The sequence below is a fragment of the Brassica rapa genome, chromosome A08, assembly GCF_000309985.2.
Source record: "Brassica rapa cultivar Chiifu-401-42 chromosome A08, CAAS_Brap_v3.01, whole genome shotgun sequence".
Classification (NCBI taxonomy): Eukaryota; Viridiplantae; Streptophyta; class Magnoliopsida; order Brassicales; family Brassicaceae; genus Brassica; species Brassica rapa.
Window position 1 is genome coordinate 10,638,136 of NC_024802.2, and position 8,678 is coordinate 10,646,813.

Below are 8,678 nucleotides of genomic sequence, written 5' to 3' on the forward strand. Positions count from 1 at the left end.
AAAATATAAAATTTAAAAGCAAATTTAATATTTTGAAAACAAATAATTTCAATAATGATAAATGATAATATATCTACCTCGTTAAAGTATATAGTGTTATGTTATTTTAAAATATTTTTTAATTATTTGATCAAAAGATATTTATTGTTAATTTTTTTTTAATATCTCTTAAAAATAAGCAGTTTAAAAAAATTGTGTGATTGTATTTTAAAACCATATTATATAAGTAAAACATAATTTATAGATTTTTTTACTATAATTGAAATATATTATAGTCAACTAAATATATGGAAAATAAATAAAACATTTCAATAATACTAATTATAAACTATTTTTAGTCAATTAAACATATATCCTTTTATTTTAATTAATTACTTATGCAATCATCTAAGAAACTAGATAGATATATAAAAATTATTTCAATTACTTTGAAAATATAATTTTTTGTATTTTTTAAATTTATTTTTTAAAAGAAATAATATTTCATTTTCTAATATCATGATTATGTGTGTGAATGTTGTTTTTTTTTTAAGTCATCTGTTAGATTATATTGAACTTTAAACATTGTTTCCAAATCATGATTATGTGTGTGAATGTTGTTTTATGAAATCACATTATATGCAAATATATATTTTCATCTAAGAAAATATAGATATAAAGAAATATTTATTACTTCAAAAGTATATTTTATGTTATTTAAAAATATTTTTTAAATAGAATATTTTTATTTTGTGAACTTTCCTTTTTAATGAAATCATATTATATATACATATATTTTCGTTTTTAAATTTATAAATCCTTTTTATTATAAATGTTATTTGGAAAATTTTAAAAAGGAAACTAAATAAAAATTCAAGAATAGTATTTAAATGTAATATTTTAATTCATTAAGGATATCAGTGTAATCAACCATCGTGAAAGTTAACGTGAGCGACATATAAGAAACTGGCTTCTCAAATAATATTATAGTATATATATAATTATTTAAATAAATAAAAATAATAATTTTTTTATTATTTTTTAATAATACGTTTTTCAATTCAATTGTGTTTCCAGTTTTTTTTTCATTTTTTTGTTTAAATTTTATTTTGAAATCTGAAAAAAAATTGAAACTATTTTTTTTTAGTATTATTTTTTTTTAATATCTTAAACGCAACCCCTCAAAAACTCCACTCCTCAATTTAAATTCTAGTCCTATATTAGTTAACCATAAGAATATAAATATCTATTTACTTGTTTAATGAAACATTTTAATCATTTTGATTTTTGTATGCTATATTTATAATAAACTGTTTTAGTGGTATTATAGAAAATCTCTCTTAATAAATGTTATCAAGATTTTTTATTTTAAGTATTATTTTCGTGACAAAAATAAAGGGTTGAATTCTGTATACCCCCTGAATTATAAGTTCCCCATCAAATTCCCCCTATATTTCTATACTCATTAACTAGTACACCACCTAAACTAACAAAATTTATCACTAAACTATAAGTACATTTTAATTCTAATTATTTCCACAGAAGTAATTAATTTTTAAAACTGTGATTTTATGAAACTAATTGCGTTATAAAATTATATTTGGGTTAAGACTAAACCAATCTTAAACCACGTCAACTTAAAAACAAGAAGGTGAGATAAAAAAGGTGCATATCTTTCATCAACAATAACATTTTGCGTCAATGTCCAAGAAGAGAATGTTGCCACAGTGTTCCGACGTGATCCTCATGGATCAGTTCATTCGTGTTGAGAAATCAAAACCAACGAATTTGTTGAAGCTGAAGCCGGAGAAGAGGCAAACTACTTAATGACGTTATGTTTCGATATGGATAACATTTATGTTAACCGACATTTTACGTGTTACCTAATATTATTTATTTTTAGTGGATCTTCAGTTTTATATCGCCACTTTTGATACATTTTTAGATGTTATAATCATTTAGCCACTAATTGATATAACAAGTTGGTTAAATGTTACAAATAAATGTTATTAGCGGATATATGGTTGGTTACATGGTACATGATTTGTTAACTGGTTCATTTTGTTTTGTATATGATCAATTAGCTGATATATGATTTGTAACCTGATACATATTTTATTACTTTGATATAGTGTTTAATATCAAAGAATGAATAATTTTTATTATGTGAGTTAGTGATTCTTGTAACACTCTATACATAATTATATTGGTTAACAAAACATTTACATGGTTTAGACCCAAAAAAAAAACATTTACATGGTTTGTAGATTATACATTTTGTTTGGTACATGGTCTATTAGTCGATAAATATTTTGTTAGCTGATAATATTTTTCTATACATCGTTTAATACCAAAGAATGAATATTCATCATTATCTATATTTTTGATTCTTGTAACACTCTAAACACAATTAAAATTATTAACAAAATATTTTGTATGTTAAAAACAGTAATACACATTCATAGATTTGATGTACATTTATTCACTGATCTGATTTCATTGCTACGTTGTTTCTCTCTTAATCATTTTGTTGTACCCAAAATCCTCAGATTCGAAACCGGTAAATCTTTCTGATGAATCAGAGAAAAGGAATTGTAAAAGTTTCAGGGTCTTCAAAAAATTAGGATTTCAAAAAGAAAGAAAGAAAGAAAGAAAGAAAGAAAGAAGAAAGGAGACATATTTCATCTAGTCAAAATAGCATCTTATCTCTTAACGAAAAAAAGGCGATAGTTTCTCTCTCCTAGCGAAGTTTCAGGCGACAAAGTGAGTTCCTTTTCTCTTGTCCGCCGGCGTTTCTCACGGCGTCGGAATCCTGCTCCGCCCCCTCTCTCAGGCCCTCCCCTCCTTATGGGGAAGAAAAAACCCCCCAAAAAAACCTCTCCGAAGAAATCCCGCAAGAAATCGACCTCCACCAAAAAATCTCCTTCTGCTCCTCATGTTTCCCCCCGTGACCTTGATCTTATGAAGACCATCTCTCCCGTTGCTACAGGTTCCTCGGAATCATTGTCTGCCCAATCACCTTCGTCGCAAGTTGATATGGCCAGGAAGCAACCTGCAGAGCCGTCTACCCCGTTGGTTCCACCCGAGGAGGCTTCGGTCTCTGCCTCGCCAGTTACCCAGCAAATCCCAGCAAGCCAGAACGGCGAATCTGCGATTCTCTCTGTGAAGGCCCCACCAATGGCTGATCCAGAAACCCTAGCTCCCAAAACCCCTTTGGTGGCTCAAACAGAAACGCTAGCCTCCAAACCCTCGGCGGCCGATGTATGGACTAGTATGGTCAAGGGAACATCGAAACTTCTTCAGAAGAAGGGTGAAGCTTTCACCCTGCCATCGGGAGAAGCTTGCGTTAAAATCCCCAACCAGATTATTGAGAAGAATCGCAAAGCTTGGGATTGCTTCATCTTAGGCCAGTTTTATTCCGACCCACCACCACAAGGTCTGGTTCATAGTGTTGCAAATGGCATCTGGAGTCGTCATCATAGGGACATTACGGTGACAAAGATGGAAGGGTTTTCCTTTCTCTTCAGAATATCAAATGCTGCAACTCGCAATCGTGTCATACATCAACGCCTATGGCAGATTGAAGGCCAAACCATGTTTGTTGCCAAATGGGAACCCTGTATAATACCAGAAAAGCCTGAGCTGACCTCTGCTCCTATCTGGTTGGAGCTGAGAGATGTCCCTTTACAATTCTTTCATGAAGATGGTTTGGAGAGAATTGCAGGTCTGGTTGGTGATCCAAAAGTTCTCCATCCCTCAACTGCTAATAAAACAAACTTGGAAGTGGCGAAGGTTCTAACTCTTATCGATCCTAGAAAGCCCCTCCCTGAAGCTGTCAACGTGCAGTTTGACTCTGGCGAGATAAAACGTATCGGTGTATCGAGTCCTTGGATGCCGCCGGTATGTTCCCACTGCAAAGAGATAGGACATAGCTTAAAGCGATGTAAAGCTGCTCCGAAGAACTGCTCCACATGCAACTCCACAGTGCATCAGTCAGCAGACTGCCCTAGAAAGCCAAATTTTGCCCACTCTAATAAGAAGCAATATAAGGTAAAGGAGAAAGCAGATACAATCTTGCCGAAAGAAACTACTCCAAGGGTTTCCAATAGCTTCTCAAAGCTTGAAGTTGCTACTGATACCGCTCTCGGAACAAAGGCGCTCGAGAAAGGGAGTACAAGCAATACTGAAGTACAAATCACTAGGCCTAAAAAGGCAAGTCATGAGCAGAGTGACGGCAGCTCCCACTTCACGGAAGTTGAACACGACTCCTCAGACATCTCATCCAGTGAGGATACTTCAGATCCGGAGCTTCAGCGAACTCTCGCTGAGTTTACAGAAGTGGTGTCAAAGCGACGCCGTAAAGGGATCAGGGGCAAGCGCCCCTCTGTTCATTAATTATGTGTACAGACTTTTTCGGGTGGAATGTACGAGGCTTTAACATATACAACCACCGTAGCGGATTTAAAAAATGGATAAAGGTCAATAGACCTATTTTCGGGGGTCTCATCGAGACTCATGTCAAGAAGCCAAAGGCGAATAAGTTCATAAAGAACGTCCTCCCTGGCTGGAATTTTGCGGATAACTATGATTACTCAGACCTAGGCAAGATCTGGGTCGTCTGGCATCCGAGTGTAAGGGTTACAATCTTGGAAACATCTCTGCAAATGATCACCTCTGAAGTTTTTCTTCCCAGAGGCGATCATTGTATCTTTAGTCTATGCCTCCAATGATGATGAGGTTCGGAGGGAGCTGTGGAAAGAGATTGTTGCAATGAGTCAAAGCTCGAGTATTGATGGAAAGCCCTGGCTGGTTCTGGGAGATTTTAACCAGATCCTCTCTCCAACAGAGCATTCATCACCGCTTACTCTGAACACAGATAGGAAAATGAGAATATTCAGAGACAGCCTCCTTCAAGCTGATTTGTCCGATTTAAATTTCAGAGGCTCTACTTTCACATGGTGGAACAAGAGAAAATCAAACCCGATTGCAGAAAAACTTGATAGAATCCTAGTGAATGATCAGTGGCTGACATCTTTCGGAGCTTCCATGGGATTCTTTGGTGAACCTGATTTTTCTGACCATTCTCCCTGCACTGTCATTCTGAACCCCCAAGTGCAGCGTACTAAGAAACCATTCAAGTTCTTCAACCTGCTACTGCAAAACGCGGCTTTCCTGCCTATCATTGCTGAAGCTTGGTTCTCGATTAAAGTCACTGGTTCTGCTATGTTTAGAGTCTCTTCAAAACTAAAGAAACTAAAACCCATCATCCGAGCGTTTAGTAAGCAGAACTACTCTGGAATAGAAAAAAGAGTGACTCAAGCCCATGGAAAAATGTTGAAAGCACAAGCTAGAGCACTTGATTCACCTTCAACTGCGACTGCTTGCGTGGCCATTGAAGCTGAGTGGAAATGGAAGCTCCTATCTGACGCTGAGGAATCCTTCTTTATGCAAAGGTCTCATGTAAATTGGCTTGCATATGGTGATGGGAGCACAGCTTTTTACCACAGGATGGTTGCGACCAGGAGATCAATCAATCACATTCACTTTCTACTACATCCTCATGGTCACCGAATTGAGTCACAGAGAGAGATCCAAGAGCATTGTGTTGAGTTCTTTTCTGAATTGTTGGGGGAACAAGAGGAAGTACCTCGGTTTGAGGAAGAAGACTTGAGCTTGCTGTTGACATACAGATGTTCGGTTGAGGAAAGGACAGCGTTGGACCTAATGTTTACGGACGAGGAAATAAAGAACACTTTTCTCAGTCTTCCCAGGAACAAGACCAGCGGCCCTGACGGGTTCTCATCTGAATTTTTCAACTCTTGCTGGTCAGTGGTGGGAGGTGAGGTCACCGCTGCGGTTGCAGAATTTTTCAGAACAGGCACGCTCTTGAAGCAGTGGAACGCTACTACGCTGGTCTTCATACCGAAGGTCACAAATGCAGAGACTATGGCTGACTTTAGACCCATTTCTTGCTTAAATACAGTGTACAAAGTCATAGCAAAGCTACTAACCAACAGGTTGGTGAAGGTGATTTCAAAGATGATCTCTCCATCGCAGTCCGCGTTCATCCCTGGCCGCCTATTGGGAGAAAATGTGCTTCTTGCAACTGAAATTGTCCATGGCTATAACCACAGCAACATCTCTCGCCGAGCTATGCTCAAAGTTGATATCAAGAAAGCTTTCGACTCGGTGAGCTGGGAATTTATACTTGCTTCACTTCGCACCATTGGCATACCTGAAAAATTTGTTGGCTGGATAGCACAGTGCATCACCACGCCTACGTTTTCGATTGCAGTTAATGGTCAGTCCAGTGGGTTCTTCAAGAGTGAGAGGGGGTTAAGGCAGGGAGATCCTCTCTCCCCCTACCTCTTTGTCCTTGCAATGGAGGTTTTCTCTCAGCTTCTAGCATCTAGATTTGAGTCGGGTTATATCTTATATCACCCTCAGGCAGCAGAGCTTAAAATTTCCCACCTTATGTTCGCTGATGATATAATGATATTTTTTGATGGTGGGGGGTCCTCACTTCATGGAATTACCGAGGCTCTTGAAGATTTCGCCTCCTGGTCTGGTTTGAGAATGAATCATGTGAAGTCTCAACTCTTCCATGCGGGTCTCACTCAAGCTGAAACCACAGAGATTCTAGCATATGGATTCCCAATTGGCTCATTACCCATCCGCTACTTGGGACTTCCTTTGATGTCTAGGAAGCTAAGGATATCTGAATACGACCCTCTACTTGCTGCAATAACTGCCAGATTCAAAGCTTGGAGTGTAAAAACTCTTTCATTTGCTGGAAGAGTGCAACTGATTGTCTCAGTTATTGCAGGGACAGTGAACTTCTGGATCTCAACGTTTCTCCTACCCAAAGGCTGTATACGAAAAATAGAATCCCTATGTGCAAGATTCCTTTGGACAGGCGATATTGAAAAAAGCTCAGGAGCTAAAGTTGCGTGGTCTACCGTATGCCTCCCAAAGCAAGAAGGCGGTCTTGGGCTTCGCAGGTTTACTGTCTGGAATGAGGTATTCTGTCTGCGCTATATATGGCTACTGATCGAGAACAACGGCTCTCTTTGGTCTCAATGGCACAAGTCTCATCACCTTCAGGGAGTGAGCTTCTGGGCTGCACAGCCAAGGTCGACAGATACTTGGACTTGGAATGTGTTACTATCACTAAGACCTATCGCGCAACAGTTTCTAAAGTGTCGAGTGGGAAATGGTGACAGTGCAAGCTTCTGGTACGACTGTTGGACCCCTTTTGGACGGCTTCTGGATCACATTGGACCCACTGGTCCTTGTAATTTGAGAATACCACTAACAGCCACAGTGTCCGAAGCCTCAGACGGCGTGAACTGGACGCTGCCACAACCTAGGTCAGACAGTGCTCTAGCTCTTCATATCCATCTAACAACTGTCATGCCTCCTCATGCCTCTGCTGAACCGGACTCTAATATGTGGATTGTTAACGGAACCGACTGTCATGGCTTCTCGTCAGGCAAAACTTGGGATATGCTTAGACCTCGCTCAACTTTTAAACAGTGGGCTCAGACTATCTGGTTTAAAGGACACATACCAAAGCATGCTTTCACTATGTGGGTTGCAAACCTGAACCGTCTCCCAACAAAGGATAGGCTGATCAGATGGGGCCTGAATATCCAACCGTCCTGCTGTCTGTGTACCACTGCTGCTGAGTCTAGGAACCATCTATTAATCACTTGTGGTTATGCGGAATTTGTTTGGCACCATATCCTACAGAAGCTCAATAGGTCTCACCTCTTCTACTCTTGGACAGAGCTTATGTCATGGATCAGAAAACCCTCTTCAGCAACGCCTTCAACACTAAAAATGGTGGCGGCCCAGGCGACAGTGTATCATTTATGGAAGCAGAGGAATAACAGCCTACACAATGGAGTCTGTCTACCCCCTCACACCGTCGTTAGGCTCATTGATCGCGAGGTCCGCAACGTAATCACAGGAAGAAGGGGAAGAAAGCGCTTTGAAGGTCTTATGGTTCGATGGCTTTCTTAACCTTCTCTTGATCATTTCTTTCTCAATTATGTATCCCCTTGTTTTTTATCTTTTTTTGCCAAGGTGATATCTTGTAGCTATCTTGTATATCTGAACCTTCTCATATTTATATGATATTTACATTCCTAGCAAACAAAAAAAAAAAAGGAGACATATTTGGAAAGTAGTAATCAATATGGTAAAAGAAAATGAAGAGATTCGTTCAAAAAAGTCTTGAACGAAGATTAGGTAAAGATGGAAAAAGAGAATGACGATGAGATGAGTGTATCTGTGTATGGCTAACACTGGAAGTCCAAGCAACAAATGCTACCATTGTATGAGGTTTTAAGCGTATGGAGTATCTCTTCGTGTGTGTGTGTGTTTTTTGAAACACCTTATACTAAAATTTATATTAGCTCTTCGTGTGTGTATACAACCCAATAATTGTCTAGTTTTGTAGTTAAAATAGAAAATAAACCTTGCATTAAAATTTATAATCATTAGGTTTAGTGATAATCAGGGCTCATGACGTCCACAGCTGAGTAACATGTGAGAATGATGAAAACTGTGACAGAAACGGTGGCAGCTGAGCTGATGATCCCCTCTCTCTACCAAGCAAGAAAAAAAAATCTACCGACGAGGAAATCTAACAATCTAGGAAGAAAAATCCAATATATAGTCAAAGGAGTATATTT